Here is a 22,106-nt window from a genome sequence, read left to right on the forward strand (position 1 = left end):
AGGCAGATTAAGGTCAGTTGAGGCTCTGGGGACAAAAGAAAATATTGGGTCCCTTAAAAAAAAGAGAGGCAGGGAAAATAAAATTACATGTTAACCATATTTTTAAATAAATAAAAAATATTATGCATTATTAATGTTAAAATTGCACATATGAAACCAAACTTGATGTCATTAGAAAAATGTGTAAAGTTGGGGTTTTGCAGGGGCCCTTCAGAGGCAGGGCCCAGGGTGTGCGCCCAGGGTACCTGCTATTAAATCCGCCTCTGCTGGTAAAATTGTATAAAATCTTAATTATCATAATTTACCTATAGTCTCTAGAAGTTATGTTTTTTCTGAATTGTTTCTGATTAATATAATGTTAATCTAGAAATCTTGTTGTTTGTTTTCTGGTTACCTTAGAGATCTTTTTTTCCCTCTTGCCATTACCATGGAGATTTAGGTAGGCAGCAACTGTTCTAACACTCCACATGAGGTAACATTTCGTAGCCTTCCAGGGAACAGAGGGCTAGATGAAGCTCTTCTCTTTCATTCCTTATTTCATTTTCAAATATGGCAAAACCATACCAAGCTAAGGACTCAGGGAGACAGCTATCTTTGTGTTGGTCTCTTTTCATATTAATTGGGAAGGTCTATTGGGAAGGAAGCTAAACATATTTGACTTTTGGACCTATTAGTGCCCATTCTCTAAACACAAAAGGTTTTACCTATTATGGAGGGGGAAAACTGTACATAAAATATATGCTCAGGTAAAATATAAATAAATAAAACATTTTTTCTCTTTATTTTTCAAATCTCTCATATAGGCTATATCTATTACTATTTTTGCGGCTCTAATTGTTATATTTGCATAGTGACAGTTGAACTCAGTGTTGCAATTTTCTTATAACAGAAGGTACTTGATCTATTTTCATTGATCTAATTAGAAAATTTACATATTGACAGACCTTAGAAGATGCTATCTGAAACTTGACCTTTTCATTTCTTGAGACACTGTTCTAAGTCTCAAGGCTCTTCCCTTTTAGGTATGAGCTAGTTTTTCATTAGGTAGCATGCCCTGGCACCCTCTGGAGGTGTTTCCAGTCCACTGTTTCCAGGAATTTGAAACTTGATTCATCTCTCTTTGTGAATAGCCTATCACATATACTATAGTGCTGATGTTTAGTTTGACTAATGCACTGATATGCAATTGATGCTGCTTTCACAAATGACTTAAATAAAGAAAATTATATCTTCTGTGTGCAAGAGGCTCATTTAATAAAATATGTATTTAGGTTGCATTTTATGCACCTGCATAAATTACGTGAAACATAACAGAATACTAAGCAAAAGTGAGTAAGATAGTTTTACTAAGGTTTCATATAATTTTGACCTAAAAGCACCAGCTAAACAAATTACAGAAAGCAATTTACATTTGTATTAGTATTTATTTTGTATATGCTTAAGTACCACCAGGAAAGGAGTTTACAAGATGTTCCCTATTAAATTAAAAAAAAAAGATAATAAGTTATATTGTTGTTTGTTAGTGCTCCTGAGTTATAAAATTTTTATAATTTTGTATATATATAAAGTATTTTCTTTATGAATTATTCTGTAAGGAATAACAAATTACCATATCTCTATTTGAATGTTTAGAAGAGCTGAACAGATAACCAATAGAAAGAAAAAAATTTTTTTTTAAGAAACAGTAATAAGAAATTACTTCTTAGATAATTCTACAAGTTTGTAAGTCAGCCTCTAACATGGGAGGAAAGTATCAATATCCTAGGCAAAAGGGAGTTTACCACTTCCTCTTTCTTTCTTTTTTATTTTTTATAAATTTTTTCTTTATTTTTTATTTATTCATTTTAGAGAGGAGAGGGAGAGACAGAGAGAGAGGAGAGACAGAGAGAGAGAAGGGAGGAGGAGCTGGAAGCATCAACTCCCATATGTGCCTTGACCAGGCAAGCCCAGGGTTTCGAACCGGCGACCTCAGCATTTCCAGGTCTACACTTTATCCATTGCGCCACCACAGGTCAGGCCACCACTTACTCCTTCTATCAAACTGATTGGTCAAGTTAAGATATTTCAATAGGTTTCAACACAGAAGCTGAGCTTTTTTCTTAGATACAGCAAAGGGAGTCCACAGAGGAGATACTGTGTCTGGACCTGCTTTCTTCCACGGGGAACACCCAGGTGGGAAGAAAGAGATTGCTTCACTTTGGGGAAAAGATGTTCTATTGTTCTATTCTTGCTCTTCAGGTTTTTATTTGTTTATGTATTGCCTGTTCTCTTTTATTTGTTTATGTATTACTAAACTAACCCGGGAAGAGCTTCTTCTCATTTAGAAGTAAATTTTCCCCCTCTCTTTGTCAATCCTCTTGAAAATCTATTGTTAACAAATGATGCATAGTGAAAGAAGACCTAACATTGTTCCTATTTGCCATTACCTCATATTTTTCAAGATTTCTTGGTCTACAGCTCAAAAGATCATCTGGCTTAGGATTTGAGTTAAAAGCTCAGCTAGCAATTGAACTTGTAATAATGCCATATATTTGTTCAAGAATATCATAGAGGTAAGAGTATGAGCTAGAAATCTGGATCAGATTGTTTCTGAATCTTGTATATTGAAATCTCTTCTTTTAATACCTTTACAACCCCAAAAATCAAAATATTCCACTGAGCCTTATGTTATTAAATTTAGAGAAAGATTTTTTAATTTTTTTATTTATTGATTTTAGAGTGAGGAGAGGAGAGAGATACAGAAAAATTGATCTCAGTAGTGGGATTCAAATAATTTAACAACTGGTTTTCTGTCCTAATGACTACTTTAAGTATAAAAAGTTGATATGGCTCTGGCCAGTTGGCTCAGTGGTAGAGCATATAGGCCCAGTGTGTGAAAGTCCTGGGTTTGATTCCCTGTCAAGGCACACAGAAGAAGTGACTATCTGCTTCTTCATCTTCTTCTTCTTCTCTCTTTCTGTCTTCCCCTTCTGCAGCCATGGCTGGAGTGGTTTGAGCAAGTTGGCCTGGTACACTAAGGATGGCTCCATGGCCTTGCTTTAGGCACTAAAATAGCTTGGTTGCCGAGCATTGGAGCAGTGGTCCCCAATGGGCAGAACATCACCTAGTAGGGGGTGTCAAGTGGATGTCAATCAGGGAGTATGTGGGGGTCTTTCTGTCTGCCTCTCTGCCTCTCACTTAAAAAAAAGATGTATCAAAAGATAAAAGAGGACATTAAAATAGGTACACAAAACTAGATTATGTTATGAAAGTTTTAAAATATTAATAAAAAATATTAAATAACACTTGACAAAAGAATTAAATTATTATTTAAAATATTTTCAGTAATAGCTTGTCACCTCCTGGTTGTTTGACACTTTTTCTCTTTATGTTATATGTTTGTTTACTGAAATAACAAATGCAAGGGAATTAAAATGTAGAATTTCATCAAAGGTATAATGAGTCTTATGAAATGAATAAATAAATATTACAAGCATAGTTCCATCAAATTTTTTTAACCTATGGATGAAATGAACATTACTACAGGCACTTAGAATACGCTGTTGAGCAGATGAACATTAAAAAAGAGTGAGGAATATAAATTTGTGATTCCACATTGGGTGGGTGTCCAGATACCCACCTTAGAGAGAATCCTGATTACAAGTGCCATTTTAACAACCGGTTTACTGAACTCAACAAAAAATTAAGTATTGGTTCTGCTGAACCAGTGTGAACTGGCTTGAATCTCACCACTGATTGATCTGTTCTAGTATGTGCCCTGACCAGGGATTGAACAGACAATTTTTGTATATCTGGATGACATTCTAACCAACCAAGCTATTCAGCTAGGGTGAGAAATATTTTATATTTACCTTACAGTTAACAATTTCTGTTTAAACCTTAGCTAGTCCACAATGGAGAATATTAAAAATCATTTTTATAAAGAGTTTATTCATTTCAATGATAATTTTATTTATCCCACTCACCTCTGCCTCCCATTCTAATATATCATTCTTATGGTTCAAAAATCCAAAATACAAGTGGTTTTTCATTTTTTAGCCAAAGATAAAATAATACTGTAGCATGTAAGTGGCTATATATTGGCTCAACTGCAATATGGAAGTAAAGCTTATTCAGGAAGACACAACTGAAATGACAAAAAGCTCTACCTTATTTTGACTAGAGACAGATAAGCATGGCCTAAAATTATGTTTGTAAAGTTTCAAAATTTTGATGAGTTCATATCTTCTGCTATGCCTTTTTCAATAATATTTTGAAACTATTTTTCAAACCATGCTGTGATTGATGAGTTTCTTGTTGAATACAGTTCATTTTGAAGATGCTATTTTTTCTCATTTCAAACATTCTGCTATCTTTTAGGTGAAGCCATTCACAAAAGCTTATGTATAAATGAATCATGAAGTAAGAAAGCAAATTCCCCACTCAATATTCAGGGTTTAATATTCAAAAGAATAAAATGTTTGAAAAGAAATACTTTTTTCTTTTGGTATTGCATATACTTTTATAAGACTTTAAGTTCTATGCACTAATCTATACTACTTCTAATATTTAAAACTAATTTGAACAAAAGTTGGGATACTTATGTAAATAGATATGTTTGAAATAGTATACCATTTTAACAATTACAAATAAAAATAAATAATCTATAAATTTTTTTTACATAGAATATGTTATTGCAAAAGTAATGCTACCATATAACCACGTCTATAATATAAGTATGTTCCACTGATGAATTTCAGGGCAAGAAATTTTCACCAATACTGTGATTTTCTTATACAAATAATTTATCACTTATGCAATTTAGTAAAAGTAGTCAGATTGCTGAGAAAACAAAGAATAATCTTAGTTTATTTTCCAGAAATCCCTTTTCTTATCATTACTTAATTTGATGATGCCTTTTAAAAAATTTATTGAATCTCAGCATATGCAAATTGTTCTCTTTAAACAAGAAACATGTAATGGACCAAGAAAATTATTTTCCAAATGGATATATGAATCAAATTATTTCATGAAGCTGAAAGAATCTAGGTTCTCAAATAAGAATGCTGGCTTTTAGGAAAAAAAAATAGTGCAGATAGATGATAAAATGATAAAAGTATGCTCTACAGGTATTCATTGGAACTGCTCCATGTCTAAAATTGACGTCTTTGTGAGTGTAGATGATGAGTTCTACCTTTTCAGCAAAAGTCTTCTTACCATCTACTAGCACAAAACTGACTAGCTTTTCTCTGGCAACTTAGATGTCACCTATTGAGACCTGGAAAAATACATTAGGTTAGGTATTTTACATCTTACATTGCTGGGTTCTAAAAGTCTATTTCTATCTATTTCTGTAAAAACAAACAAACAAATAAACAAACAAAATTAAAAAACACCACCATCACAACAGCAATCACCACTAAGATACCAACAGGCTATTCTCAGACCATATACTCAGGTAGTGACTTTGAGCATAAACAGTGACTAATTTACTTTAAAAATTATGCACTAAATCAAGTCAGGGTATATAATATATATATAGTAAATTCCTTTTTATCTCCAAATACCTTGCTAAGAGTTCCCATATCTAGGGCATACTATTTTACCAGAAAATAAGACAGAGAAAAACTAAAACTTACGATGATTTCACTTTGGAAAGAGTCAGTTTGACTCAGAAGACAGTTGAAAATATTTAGGTTTACAATATACACTGTTGAGTAAAGGAATAAAAAATCCACACATGTAAGAACTTAAAACAATGTTATTTTTTGTGCTGAAGTTTAAAAATACTGGAACCAGGAACATTTTTTTGTTTGTTTATTTCTCTGTTAAATAATGCAGAGAAAAAGCAAAATAATGAAAATACTTTATAAAGGGGAACATTTGCTAATGGAAGAAAGAATGTGAACCAAATAAGTACGTGATTATCAAGAATTACAGTTTGTTCATCAAGTGTTTTCTTCAGACTCTTGACTTCACTTTCCCATCAACTCAAAGCTCTCATCTCAAAAAATTGGCCCAATCACAAACAGCTCCTTACCAAGCAAGTCCTGCTTTAACTCATCCAGTTCAGGGTCTAAAAATACTATAAATTTTGTCAGGTGCCCCTTCTAAGACCAGTTAAAATTCTGTAGTGTCCTAATAAACTTATCTGTGCTTGACAAAAAGGCTATTCTTGCAATCGTTTAGTGAGCTAATGCTTGAAAATCTTGATTCTCAAGGTTCTATCAATACTTTTCTAAGACAATCATATTGCAATGGTTCAAAACCCTTAATTAATAAAATCTCATGGGTTTCTGGGCCTCTTGCTCAGGACAGTCTGTCAAAACATAAGAATGAGGTAGACTCTACATTAGATTTGAGGTTTAAGTTTCCTTTATTAAGTTTCCAAACTATATGTTTATTTTACTTTCTAGAAATAAGCAACAACTTTAACAATTATGTGAATAATTTATCAAATTTGAAAACTTTCACCCTTTCTGGAAAATTGCTTTGTTACTAACAGCATTACTATTTTTCTCTTTGTATTTTTTTTATATTATTTTGTAAATATGAAAAATAAATTTCATTAAAAAAAGAGTGGAAGGTCAGATAAGTCTATGAGAGCTGGCCTTGAGGCTTGATAATGTTAGTGTTTCACATCAAAATTGCATCTTTAAAAACAAACTTTTTCTTGGGTCAGTTATGAAACCTGTATGAGAAATTTTCTCAGCCATATCATTTTGTTTATGAGAGTCTTATTCAGACAGTGATCTCTCCAAACTTTCCTTGTATGAGAATTTCAGATTTTGTGGGTCTGCAATTGAAGATGGCTAAGTGTTAGTTTAGAGGCCTAAACGGTACAAGCAACATATTCAACAGATTATTGCTCTACACTCTTTTATTTACTTATTTATTTATTTATGTATTATTTTTTTTGGTATTTTTCTGAAGTGAGAAGCAGGGCGTGAGGGGATGGCAGGGGCAGACAGACAGACTCCTGCATGCACCTGACCAGGATCCACCTGGCATGCCCACTATGGGGTGAGGCTTTGCTCATCTAGGACGTTGCTCCACTACAATGGGAGCCATTCTAGTGCCTGAGGGGGAGGTCATGGAGCCATTCTCAGTGCCCAGGCCAACCTTGCTCCAATGGAGACTTGGCTGCAAGAGGGGAAGAGAGAGACAGAGAGAAAGGAGAAAGGAAAAGGTAATGAAGCAGACAGGAACTTCTGTGTGCCCTGGCCAGGAATTGAACCCGGGACTTCCACATGCCAGGCTGATGCTCTACTGCTGAGCCAACCGGCCAGGGCCTGTTCTACATTTTTAAAAGTCATCTTGGCCTCGATACAGGTTCAAATTGAGCCAAACTCCTGTAACTTAAATGTTTTTGAATTAAAATTATAATTCCCGAGCAAAGATGGCCCGGGTGCTGGGGATGGCTCCTTGTCCTCTGCCCCAGGCACTAGAGTGGCTCTGGTCGCAACAGAGCGACGCCCCAGAGGGGCAGAGTATCGCCCCCTGGTGGGCAGAGCATCGCCCCCTGGTGGACATGCCAGGTGGATCCCGGTCGGGTGCATGCGGGAGTCTGTCTGACTGTCTCTCCCCGTTTCCAGCTTCAGAAAAATACAAAAAAAAAAAAAAATTATAATTCCCCTGACCAGGCAGTGGCACAGTGGATAGAGTGTCAGACTGGGATGCAGAGGACCCAGGTTCGAGACCTCGAGGTCGCCAGTTTGAGCACAGGCATCTGGTCTGAGCAAAAGCTCACCAGCTTGGACCTAAGGTCGCTGGCTCGAGCAAGGGGTTACTTGATCTGCTGAAGGCCCACGGTCAAGGCACATATGAGAAAGCAATCAATGAACAACTAAGGTGTCACAATGAAAAACTGATGATTGATGCTTCTCATCTTTCTCTGTTCCTGTCTGTCTGTCCCTGTCTATCCCTCTCTCTGACTCTCTCTCTGTCCCTGTAAAAAAAAGGAAAAAAATCATAATTCATTTATCTTTTTTTTCTGTCATAATGAAGTAATACTTGCAGAATTAGGTTAGCTATTTGGGGAATTTTAACAAGCCATGAATTATTCATTTGTGAAACATTAAAATGAATAAAATAAGTACATTTTAGAAATTTCTAATTTCCGATAGTCTATTTTTTTTCACTGGAATACAAATGCTTGCAAAATAGATAAACTCTATTCTTTTTTTTTAAATAAGCTTATATATACCCAAGGCACATAACCACTGAAGAAAGTAAAACTATGTCTATTTGAGATCTTCCCAAACCACAACCTGAGTCTCACTGCCTTTATTTCATGATTCCTTTTCTCCTGTACATGTCCTTTATTACCTTCTCCTCGGAGCTCTCTTCTCTTACCTTTCTGTTAACAAGAAACCTGAGGTTTCTACTGCCTATTAGTGAATAACCCTGTTTGAAGAGAACAGCCTATTTGAGGTTGACTTTTAGGAATAGTTTAGATGTGAACTGAGAGCCATTGTTAAAAATGTTCTAGAGCCCACACCATTAAACAGAAATTTACAGAGGAATTTATTTGGCAGCACATAATCTCAAGATTCCATCCAATGTCACTTATTTCTTATTAGAAGAATGATCAATACAAATAATTTAATGGAAGAAAAACTAACTTAAACAACTTAAGAAACTGAATTTGTAGCAACTAGAGGAGTCTCAAAAATGATAAAGGGAAGACAAAAAATTTTGGAGCATATTTCTAAAATACTTTCTGTGAAAATTAACTAGAGTATAATCCAGTCATGAGAACAGAGAAAAAATAAATTGGTTAATTAATTCATGGATGGGCTTCTTATATCTAAGACAGCATGGAGGAGTAGCAGTTATGACCACAGTTTGTCCCTTACAGTTTGTGAATAGCCTTCAGCTGGAAATAAATAAATTTACATGTAAACCAAAAAAAAAAAAAAAGAAACAACAAAAACATAAAAACAAGGATAAGTTGATGAGACATATCTCCATTTCATATCACCTATTTAATCATTTCAAATTCAAAAGAGTAATAAAAATAAAAGGCAATGAAGACTCAGAATGAACACATGGCTGTAGAGCTAAACTAACTAGATTACTCTTTCAATAATTATTAAATCCAGAAAATATTTCTTTTCAGAAATGGACATGCATAATTATATGCAGAACATTAATTTCTTAGTACTACTGTAACAAATTACCACAAAGTGATAGTTTAAAACAATGCAAATTTATTCTCTCACAGTTCTGGAGGTCAGAATTTCAAATCTAGATATCAGGCTTGGTTCCTTCTAGGGACTCTGAGGGAGAATTTGTAATATCCCTCCCTCTTAGGTTCTGGAATTTTGGGGTGATCATAGCTTGTGGTAACATTAATTTCTATTTCTGCCTGTCTTCACATGACCTTTCCCTCTGTGTGTCTTTGTATCCAACTATCTCTCAACCTTCTAAAATATTGGCAAGATCCTATTTCTAAGTGAGGTTACATTCTAGATTATGGGAAGACATAAACTTTTTTGGTTAAAATTATTCAGAACACTACAAGCTTAAAGGGCATTATAACCACAATTGTCCAGCTCTAGGTAAAATGAAGAGGGGGGAAATAGGTTAGTTGTTTAATGAAGGCATTCTCAGGAAAAGTATAACTTTATTTTTCTTATACCCTTTAACTTACAGGAATAAAATGCCTCTAATAATTTTTAAAAAACTTCACAAATATCTGATACATAGTGAATATATCAGTCTATAAACCCCTCCATTATTATAAAGTCTCTTCTGCAGAATCAACAAACAACTCCATGATTTTTTATCTCTAATAATTTTGACATTTTCCAGATACATTCTTTTTTGCTTTATGATGTTCCCTCAATAACTTCAAAGAGGATTTACTGTGTCAATGGAATTGCCGAATTAAATGCTCTCTTGTGACCTGTGGTGGCACAGTGGATAAAGCATCGACCTGAAAGGCTGAGGTTGCTTGTTCAAATCCCTGGGTTTTCCTGGTCAGGGCACACACAGGAAGTAAATAGCATGAGTAAATGTTTCCTGCTTCTTCCTCTTCTTACTTTCCCTCTCTTTCTCTCTCTCTCTTTCTTTTCAAAAATCAGTAAATAAAATCTATAATAAAATAAGTAAATATATAAATAAGTACTTTCTTGATGTCTTTTTATTGGAAAATCCAAAAATTTGTACTATTCACATGCAACTAGTTCCAGTGGTGACTTACTTATACCGCTTGCTTTTAAAATATGAACAAATTTCATCCCACAGGATATGCCAGCCTCTATTATGTCAAATTATATTGACATATGCAGTTATTGGACCTGAACCTTTCAAGAATTATATTGAGTAAATAAAACATTTATCCAAGCATGCACAAAACCTTTAAAACTGAAAACTAAAACCTAATAGAGACAGGACTCATCTTGTTACCTTGCCACCTTGTCATACTCATACTTTCATTCAAGAAATCCAATGAGAAAGGTTATAGATATTTTATGATTTAGAACCATAAATAAAATAAGTATGTTCTTCTTTCCTAGGGAACAAAACCAAATAGTTATCCTCATCATAATCTTAGGCTATCTAGTTGACAATAGAAACTATGTTAATTAAGAAAGACCTTATATACATCCTTTTAGATAGTTATTCCTTAAAATTAGAACTATATATTTGGACAGTTAGTCCTTTGGAGTTCACTAAGAAAGCCACCTATTTTTTTTATGTCTTTCACCAGAACTTTAAAGGTAAATATTTTCATCTGATTCTATTCTTGTTCAATATGTGGATGAAATATTGCAATGTTCTAAATATAGCAATTGCAATGCTATTGATTAAATATAACTACATACTGTTCTAACTCAGAAAAGACAAAATTTCTAAAGAAATGTGATACAGTGATCCCGTTGGCAGTACATTTACTAAAATTGGAGTGATACAGAGATGATTAGCATAGCCTCTATGCAAGGATAATATACAAAAGAAAAACAAAAGAAAGAAAGAAAGAAAGAAAGAAAGAAAGAAAGAAAGAAAGAAAGAAAGAAAGAAAGAAAGAAGAAAGAAAGAAAGAGAAAGAGAAAAAAGAAAGAAAGAAAGAAAAAAAGAAAGAAAAAGGACGGAAGAGAAAGAAAAAAAAGAAAGAAAGAAAGAGAGAGAAAGAAAGAAAGAAAGCGAGAGAGAGAGAGAGAGAGAGAAAGAAAGAAAAAAGAAAGAAAGGAAAAAGAAAGGCAGTACATGCACTATTATGGTTAACCACACTTTGACTCAAACTTCTCCTTATCAACTCTTACTTCCACAAATTAACAGCTGGAAACAAAGGATTTTTTTAAAGCCCCAGATTTTTTTTTAAGATCTTATTTTTTAGAACAGTTTTAAGTTCACAGCAAAATTGAAGAGAATGTAGAGATTTTCCCCTACAATATATCCTACGCATGCATAGCCTTCCCTTAATCAACATCTCCCAACAGAGTGGGGCATTATTTGTTACAACTGATAAACATACACTGGTACATCATTATCACCCAAAGTTTATGGTATACATAATGGTTTACCTTTGGTTTTGTACAGTTTATGGATTTGGACAAATATATCATATAATGCATATATCTGTCATTATAGTATCAATAAACATAGTATTTTCACTGTTCTATTTTTTTAACTCCCCAAAATTTGCTGATAGTAATGAAACATCAAAGAAAAAGAAATAATCAGGCATTATTAACAGCTGTCATGGAAACTGAAGATTAAGTGCAGAGAATTTTTAGAACTTTTAGAGTAATAAGATAGTGTTTATTCAAGACCTTCAGCTCAAGTAGATGACAGGATGGAGACAGCGTCCCACAATATCCTTAGAATAATATCTAGGTACCCAGACCACATAATGTATGTTTTATTCTACATGTTGTTGTTTTTTTCTATATCTTAGTAGCTATATTTTTTCTTTTTGATAGTTTAAAATTCTAGCTCATTACCATTTTTTATTCACAAGGTTATTAATAAAGTGTTTATTTTTCATATTGCTATTTATAGTACTTACTTCATGTCATCTATCCAATACCTAGATATAATCTAATTAACTAAAAAAAAAAAACAAATCTTTGAGATAGTATTCACTTCCTAATGAGTGTCTCACATTTTCCTTTTATAGTAAATTCTGTTTAAGCCAGTTGATTTGGGGATAATTAAATTCGCTTAAATAGTGATATTTTAGATAGTAATCAATCCAAGCCAGGTATTCAGAAGTCTATCTCAACCTCCACTACAATATACCTAAAAAATCTGTTTGTTTGTTTTTTGTTAACACAAAAATAATACTTGAAAGTCTGTCATGAAAGTCATTAAATAAGTCATGAAAGTCATCTGTTGTACTATTGCACTTAAGCATTTACAATAATAAAATTGGAAAAGAGCAAGAAAATGATATATATAAATATTAAGAAATCATCAGAGTTTTCAGGTGTATTAAGAAAGATACATTGCTTAGACACCAGGAAGCTGTAGTTGACACTTGAACAACAAGAGATTGAACTGCATGGATCCACTTACACATAAATTTTTTTCAATAAACTCTATAAATATATTTCTCTCTTTTTTTACCATTTTCATTTCTCTAATTTATTTTATTATAAGAATACAGTATATAATTTGCAAAATATGTGTTAATCGACCTTTTATATTATTGATAAGGCTTCTGGTCAACAGCAGGCTATAAGTAGTTAAGTTCCGGAGAAGTCAAAATTAACATGCAGATTTTTGATTGTGTGGGGGGGGGTTGGCATTCATCAGCCCTGTGTTGTTCCAGGGTTACCTGTCTTTTACTGAAGCTTACCTGATAATCTTTCTAGTAAAAATTTTGTCTCCTACTGCTATATCAATCTTGAAAGGAGTGGCAAAATATTTTTTATTCTATTCAGCAAATGTACTATATAGATACTTTGGTTATAATACACATTTATATTTTATATTATATATAATATTACTTTATATGATATATTATACATAATATATCTATATCTATCTATCATCTATCTACTATACATATATATTTCCATGAATATGTGATTCTAAAAATTGCTATTTAGTTTGTGGCCTGCAAACCTACAGGCTACTTTCCAGAAATTGGTTAAGTGCTTATTTTAAAATACTGATAAATATATTCAAAAGTCTCTGATATTATTCAAAGGGATAAATTTATGACTCATTGACTTTTCATCTATGAAAAAAAAGTAATTTAATTTAAAAGGAGAAAAATTAAACTTAATTTGAGTAGAAAAACAAATAAACAAACAAAAAACTTTATCCCCAAAGTGGAATTTTAGACTATTTATATCTGTCTCCAAACTTTTTTAATGTTTTATAATTGGTCTAAAAAGTGGAATAATCTTACATGTTATGGTGCTGAGAATATTGTGAAGCCTAGAAAGAGATAATAAGGCCATAGAATTTTTTTCAAGAAAAGTTTAAGAAGTTGTGCAGATTGTGGTTCAATTAGATTTAGATTAGAAATAATGCAGTCTTGTTGATATAATGAATATGTACTGTGTTTAGGAGAAGCATATTGCATATATCCCTAAAGACCTCTCTTATTTTATCTATTATGAATAATATTTAAAAATATACATTCAAACAATTTACTAAAAGACACAATCTGACAAAACACATAATAATAAGAAATGGACAATCTCAATTGGTTTATATTTATTAAAGAAATTGAATCAATAATCAGTAACTTTGCAAAATAAGAGTTACTAGGCCCAGATTATTTCCTTGATGAACTCTACCCAACATTTAAACAAAGAATTTGACCAATTATGTATAATACCTTTTGGAATGTAGAGGCTGAGAAAATACTTTATACATAAATTCTTTGAGATCAGTATAACCCTAGTTAGCATCAGAATCTGACAAACTACAGACCAATATTCCTCATGCACAAATGTGCAAAAATTCTCAACAAAATATTAGCAAATTGATTTCAACAATATATAAAAACATGTACATCACAACTAAGTAGGCTTTATTCTAGGTATGCCTGACTAGCTTAATATTTGAAGATCAACTGATGTAAATCACCACATCAGTGAATCAAAACACAAAAATTATATGACAATATGAATAGATGGAGAAAAATTATTTGACAAAATCAAATAATCATTTATAATCAAGATTCAGTAAACAGGATAGATGGAACATTCTATCTCAATGAAAAATATCTATAAAAATTCTACAGCTAAATGTGAGAAACTCAAAGCTTTCACACTAAGATCAAGAACAAGACAAGGATTATCCTCCCCAGCACCATTTCTTTTCAACATCATACTGTAAGTCCTTGTTAATGTAATTAGATAAGGAAAAGACATATAAAGTATGCAGATTTAGAAAAAAGAAATGAAACTTTCTTTGAGCTTGACCTGTGGTGGCGCAGTGGATAAAGTGTTGACCTGGAATGCTGAGGTCACCGGTTTGAAACCATGGACTTGCCTGGTCAAGGCACATATGGGAGTTGATACTTCCTGCTCCTCCCCCTGTTCTCTCTCTATCTCTCCCTCTCTCTCTCTCTCCCCTCTCTCTCTAATAAAAATGAATAAATAAAATCTAAAAATGTACATAAATAAAAAAGAAACACTCTTTGTTCACAGAGGAAATGATTATCTATAGAAAATAAGAATCAACAAAAAAAATCTTAAAATTATTAACTAATTTTAAAAAGTTGCAGGATATAAGGTTAATATAGAAAAGTGTATAACTTTTCTATGCAAGAGTAATGAAAAATTGGAATTTGAAATTAAAAACATAATACTATTATATTAGCACCTCAAAAATGAAATACATATGCCTGACCTGTGGTGGTGCAGTGGATAAAGCGTCAACCTGGAAATGCTGAGGTCGCCGGTTTGAAACCCTGGGCTTGCCTGGTCAAGGCACATATGGGAGTTGATGCTTCCAGCTCCTCCCCCCTTCTCTCTCTCTCTCCTCTCTCTCCCTCTCTGTCTCTCTCTCTCCTCTCTAAAAATGAATAAATAAATTTTAAAAAAAATTAAAAAAAAGAATTAAAAAAAAAATGAAATACATATTTATAAATCTAACAAAATAAGTTTGGATCCATATTAGAAAAACCATAAACCTATAAACCAAACCAAATAAAGAAATATTGCATGTGATAATAGAAAACCTCAATATTTTAAAGGTATCAGTTCTTCCCAATTTAATCTAAAGATAATGCAATCTCAGTCAAAATTTAAGTAACTTCATTTTTAGATATAGAAAATCTAATACTAAAGTTCATATAGAAAAATAAAATACACGAAATAACCACAACATTAGTGAAGGAGAACCTAGTTAGAGAATTGACTGGCTTCAAGACTCACTATAAAGTTATGGTAATCAAGGCTATGGTATTGGCAAAAGAATAGATAAGTAAGAAAATGAAATATAATAAGAGAGCCAAGAAATAGACATATATATATATATATATATATATATATATATATATATATATATATATATATATATATATATATGGTCAACTGATCTTTGATAAAGGAGAAAGGGCAAAACAGTGAAGCAAAGATTGACTTTTCAACAAAAGGAGCTGGAAAAACTTGATATCTACATATAAGATAATAAATATAGATCTAAACTTGTACATTTTAGAAAATTTAACTCAAAATTGATCATAGACTTAAATGTAAAATAAAAAATACTAAACTCTTACCTGATAACATGATAGAATATCTACATGACTTTTGGTTTTGAAATTTTTTTTAGGAAATATACCAAAGGCATCACAATTCATGTGAAAAATAATGGATAAAGTGAAATTTATTAAAATGCAAAACTTTTACTCAGTGAGAAACAATGTGAAGAGATAAAAGTACAAGCCAAGCACTGAGGGAAATATTTGCAAAAAAAACACATCTAATAAAAGAATGGTGTCCAAAATATACAAAGAATTTTCAAAACTCAGCACGCAGAGAACAAACCAACCGATTAAAAAATGAGCCAGAGACTTGAATAGATATCTCTCCAAAAAATATACACACTTTGGAAGACAATTTGGATGCCTCTTATAAAACTAAATATAATTTTTTTATACAATGAAAAGTGTGGTATATAAAAGAAATGTTATTTAGTAGCAAATATATAGAAATAAGCGCTCAAGCCATAAAAAGACATGGAAGAAACTTAAATGCATATTACTCGGTTGAAGAGGCCAATCTGGAAAGGCTTTAGTGTGACTCTAGCCAGAAGACTTTCTGAGGAAGGCTAAATTGTAGAGACAATAAACAGAACAGTTGTTGCTAGGAGTGGGGGGGATGGGGAGAAGAGGGATGAATAAGTAGAGCATAGAGGACAGTTTTAAGACACTGAAATTACTCTATATGGTACTGTGATGGTGGATGCCTATCACTATATATTTGGCCAAACCCACAGAATGTACAATACCCAAGAGTGAACTGTATTGCTCATCAACTGTAACAAATTAACTGTTCTGGTGAAGGGTAATAAAATGGGGGAGGCTATGTATATGTAGAGCAAGGAATATCTGGGAAATCTTTGTATCTTCCTTTCAATTTTACTATGAGCCTAAAACCACTCTAACAAAAAAAAAATTAATTTTTTTTTCAAAATTTAGAGAATACCACTGTATCTTACTCTATGTACTCTTCAGTTTGGGATAGTTTATTGTATTAGTTATCTTTGCCATAATAGAAATTTCCACAAACTTCATGAGTTAAAACAATATGCATTTGTTAGCTTATAACATGTCAGTTTGTTTGATTAAAGCCAGCAAGGGAGAGAGTGTTCTAGCAAGAAGGATTTTATAAGTTCTTATAATGAAATCATTACTTCCCCCTCCAGGCTGATGTATTCTCCTGCTTAGAAGCAAATTACTCAAAGGGAGAGGATTATTTGACTGTGAATAAGAACAAATACTTCATATAGGAAACTTTTTCAATGATATTGATTTATGTATTTTTGTTACTTTGTGGAGGTTTTTTGTTTCTTTGTTAATTTTTGTTTCTTGGCTTAGAAGTAGTGTGTGTGTGTGTGTGTGTGTGTGTGTGTGTGTGTGTGTGTGTGTGTGTATTAGTATTTGACTGTTGCAGTCCTCAAATATGTAATTCCAGACTCTCATTTTAAGGAGCATGGCTGATTTCCTAACAAATGATCTACAAACCAAACCAAAATAGTTGACACTTCCCAGACATTGGAATAGCTGTCTTTAGAAATTCTCATCACTATTATACATTTAACAATGGAGATTGACTATGATCTTACTCAATAATGATCTATCATTATAAGTTTAGACCAGTCAAAAACAGGAGAGGAGCTTGGGAACTAAAAAAGAGTTTTCTCTTTTTGATATAAACAATACCAGAACCAAATTAATTTGCCTTTCTAACTTTAAAATGTTTGGGTATTAAACTTTATTGTATTGCATAAAGTTTTTAAAAATACTTATATATTGATTTAAGAGAGAGAAGAAGGGAGGAAGGGTGAGGAGAGAAGGGAGAAAGAGAGAGAGGAAGGGAGAAAAGAGGAGGGAAGGAGGGAGAGAGAAACAGAGAAACATGTATTTGTTGTTTCCCTTATTTATGCATTTATTAGTTGATTCTTTTTTTATAAATAAATTTTTATTTTAATGGGGTGACATCAATAAATCAGGGTACATATATTCAAAGAAAACATTTCCAGGTTGTCATTTAGTTCTGTTGCATACCCATCACCCAAAGAGAGATTGTCCTCTGTCACCCTCTATCCAGTTTTCTTTGTACCCCTCCCCTTCCCCCTCCCCCCTCTTCCTCCTCCCCTCCCCCCACCCCCCGTAACCACCCCACGCCTGTCCATGTCTCTTAGTCTCGTTTTTATGTCCCACCAATGTATGGAATCCTGCAGTTCTTGTTTTTCTGATTCACTTATTTCACTCCGCATAATGTTATCAAGATTCCACCATTCTGCTGTAAGTGATCCGATGTCATCATTTCTTCTAGCTGAATAGTATACCATGGTGTATATGTGCCCCATCTTTATCCAGTCTTCTATTTTTTTTTACATTGATTTAAAGCCTTTAAGCAAAATCTTGGCCAATACAGCAAGAATCCATAAAAGAGTAGTGTCCTTAACATGTTCACCAAGTCCAAGTTGGCCCCATCACCATGCCAAATTCCTGAAAAATGCAACCCAACCACAGTTCAGTCTGTTAGGAGCTGTCACAGGGAGCAGGAGTCCAAGAAAAGTCCGCATCCAGGAAAAGTCCTCATGGCACTGGAATTGTTGTCACCATTCTATACTTTGAAGCTCATGTCCAAGTCCCAATGACAGCTGCTTCTAGCTAGTAATGATTCAGGTAGACTGGAAAAGCCATTTGCAGCATGCGTGGATATGGAGCTTCTGTTCTCCTGTGCCTGGAGAGATGAGACCAGGTTGCTTTTCCCTGGAGCTCTGCGACTGTGGCATGGTAAAGAGAACCTTGGGATACACTAAGCTGGGTGGCAAAGGTAGATTCATAATAGAAGTTGGCAAAAGGGGGAAAGAGAGCTCTAAATTAGGAGTAGGTCCCAGCCTGAAATATGAGTGGGGCATTGAGGTAGGAGGGATAAAGGAAACACTATATATTAAGCAAAGCAGCAGAAAATAGGACTATCAACACCCACAACAGAGATCTTCGAGGGAAGAATAAAAAACCTGACTATTCAGGCAAAACATAGTTAAGTGGCCCTTGTGCAAATGAGATCAGTTTTCCTGCTTCTTGGAAGAAATACCCTAGGCTCGTCCACAGTGTCATAGATGGGGCTGACGGCCCTGGGCAACTTCAGCCTTCAGTGGCTAACCACAGCATTCTGGGCAAGGTTAGGTCATAAGTGGCTGGAACAGGGCTGGAAGAGACTGAACCCTCCCTTAGAGGAGCGAGGGGGAAGCCTACCTTCCAGTGTCCCTGTTTCCTCACAGCAGAGGCATGTAAGCCTGGCAGGCTTTAGCTCAATGACCTTCCTTTCCACTATTGAAGTAGGACCCAGATGGCATCCTATGAGACCCCTTTGGGGCGTTGGAGCCTTTAAGGGTGTATCCTAAAAGCTGGTAGTTCCCCTGATCTCTATTGGGCTTTTTCTGCCTCTAGGTATCTTAAAAGCCATGCTCAGAAGATCTTGCTGAGGGGTTTGAGGATCCCCATTCGCCTATATAAATCTTTTCCATATATCTGGAGCTATTTGGAAAAAGACAAAACAGTGTTATTAGCTGGATCTAATAAAGAAGGGAGTAGTTTGCAGGCGAAAAAGATTTGGTGTCTCCTGTTCATCATGTGCCCTGACTGGGGATTGACCCCAAAACCTTGGCATATCAGGATGATGCTCTAACCAACTGAGCTATCTGGCCAGGGCACAATGCAAAGTTTTGAATGAAAAAAGAAGAGATCATATGCCTAAGAATTAATACCAAGATATATTTTGGTTCTTATTTTAACAATTTTGTGACCAGGTGTACTTCCTGCTTTTATGCTAAATAATACTGAGCAAAAATGAATTCAGGTCCTGGCCAGATGGCTTTATTTGTTGGAGTATAATCCAGAACCTCAGAGGTTGCTGGTTCAATCTCTGGTCAGGGCACATAGAGTAACAGGTTGATGTTCCTGTCTCTCTCCTTTCTCTTTTTGTCTCACTAAAAGCAATTAAAAATTTTTTAAATGAATTAGGTACTTACTCTAGGAAACCTTGATTCAGGACTTTAAGACTGTGAACCAACAAAAAGAATCTACTCTTTAACAATAATTGATATGTCATCAGTTCAAAATCCTTGCTTTACTGTGTCTGCTTATCCCAAATTATCATGTGTAAATAGTGCTTAATTCTAATCAGTTTCCTACTTCCACAAACTGCTTTAATATCCTTCAGCTCAGGCCCTAAGTCTCTGTAAACAGGCTAGTCAGTGACTGACTGGTTATTACTATCTCAGACATGTCAAACATGCTCATCTTTCTCATCTCACAAGACAAAACTCAAATAAAACCTCTCAGTCTTAAAGTCTAATCTTGTTATCCTACTCTCATTCCTTTCTCATTCCTTTCATGATGCATGTAGCCTGTACAGTCCCAAAACCCTATTCTTAAAGGGTCCCATAGATAGTTTAATGCTCTGCTGCCATCATGTTGAAATTGTTAGCAATTTTTATTTTTATCTCTATGCTGTCCCTTGAAACTATGTCAGTTTTGCCTATTAATATATTCTATTAATTTTCTCCTTTTTGAGATATGACTAAGAATTGTTAGGGAATTTGCTTTTCTTGCTGAAAGCCTTATGCACTACCTTGGCTTGATTAACATATCTGGTGCTCTTTCATGAAGTTAATAGTTAATATCACTGTTGGCATATCCTGTCTTATTTATCTTACTGTTACTAAACTTTGCTTCACAAAATAAAATAAAACAGTTAAGTTTGACCAATAATGAAGAATTTAGTTTTACTGTTATTATATGATTCAAAATACCAATGGGAAACAACAGTGAAAATTTAACTAGATAAAAATTAAGATCCTACTTTTGCACAGAAACATTGTGTAAACATTTAAAAAAAGTTTAAGTTAGCTTTTATCTCAGCTTTGATGATATGAACATATGTTCTAGTTTAGCAGAGCACACTGGAAAATTTACCTTCCTTTTCTTATTTTTCCCTGGGAGATACAATGGGAATCATCATACTTTTTTAACGGGTCTTCCATCACAGTTATACAACTATGTTCTAAATACAGTCATCTATCTGAAGGTTTAAGTTACCCCTGAACTCTACATCATACTCTAATAACCAATTCATCAGCTCTAGAGTGAAACAGCGTCTTCCAGAGGAGGGGACACAGTTTTCCTAATTACACAAAGTCATTTTATAGTTTAGCAGTGGCATTGTGCACAAAAGTAGATGTTTAAATGGTAAAAATAGCTATTATTGGGACCAAAAGTGTGAGTTGAAGATCAATGGAGCCTAGGTACCACTGCCTTCTTCTTTTCTCCTTAATGTCTAGTAAAAAGAAAGGTCTAGTTATATGTGTTTCAATGAAGCACCCAGTGGTATGCATTTGGGAGAATGAGGAACATCTGCTTTTCCTGGCTTTTATTCTTCAAGTGAACTCAGGCTCTAGAAAGAAAATAAGCTAATGGTTGTTGCATACTAGTCAGTGACTGACTGGTTATTACTATATCAGACATGTCAAACATGCTCATCTTCCTCATCTCACAAGACAACACTCAGCTAAAACCTCTCAGTCTTGAATTCTAACCTTGTTATCTTACTCTCATTTTTTTTCTCATTCCTTTCTTATTATTGGAGTAATTCCTTATCTCTCCTAGAATTCTTGGCTTAGTGCAACAGGGCCTTTATTTTTGCATATGCAACTTTCTAGTGAACAGTTATATATAATCAGATGACATCACAAAAGGATTGGAAGGAAAAAGTTGCTTAGAGTGGATTAAGGTTAGTAATTGGGGCTGTACCAGAAGCTTGTCTGGAAAACGTCAGTAACTGAAGTGTAACTTAAGTACCTACGGGGGAAAAATGTAATTTAAAGTAAGCCCAAGAAATTGCTCCCCATGCAACTCATATGAATGTAGAAATTGATTTTTCCAAAGATGTCTATGTGAATATTTTATGTAACCTAGACAGACCAAAGACAAGGTTTACTCTCGTTTTGTTTCCAGTGGATAGTTTAACAATCCATAGAAGGATTTTAAGACAGGGCCAGGCACAGTGTTACCTGTTCCATTTGCATGAGAAGTCATGTGGACACTACTAATAAAAAGCATATATACTAGTCATTTAAATTTTACCCATATTTTATTTATTATTTCCAGCTGTACAACTAACAAATTGGTGTAGTGTTAACTGAGAACCAACCATAAAGCTGAGAACTAGGAGAAAAATCTGTAAAAATACTGAATGAAGGATCAGGATAATAGAGAGATGCTAATAACTTCATGTGAACTCCACAAGTTTTAGGTAGGAGAAAACAGTACTGCCTGTACTAAGACAGAAGAATAATGGGTGATCACCGTTTTCTGTCAGTAGGAAGAAGAAATGATGCTACACCTTGTCTTGGGAAAGTAAAAAGTACCATTAGAACCATTAGAACCTGGGTCCTTTGGCCCTGCTACTCATCAC

At 33.9% G+C, this 22,106-nt stretch overlaps 1 non-coding gene across 1 annotated transcript; it reads left to right on the forward strand.

Annotated features, from left to right (window-relative positions):
- The first annotated feature begins 10,856 nt into the window (after nucleotides 1–10,856).
- Nucleotides 10,857–10,963, forward strand: LOC136402021 (U6 spliceosomal RNA). Its single transcript, XR_010750926.1, has one exon. It is a non-coding gene; the product is annotated as a U6 spliceosomal RNA (small nuclear RNA).
- The last annotated feature ends 11,143 nt before the right edge of the window (nucleotides 10,964–22,106 follow it).

This window comes from Saccopteryx leptura, chromosome 3 (genome assembly GCF_036850995.1).
Source record: "Saccopteryx leptura isolate mSacLep1 chromosome 3, mSacLep1_pri_phased_curated, whole genome shotgun sequence".
Lineage (NCBI taxonomy): Eukaryota > Metazoa > Chordata > Mammalia > Chiroptera > Emballonuridae > Saccopteryx > Saccopteryx leptura.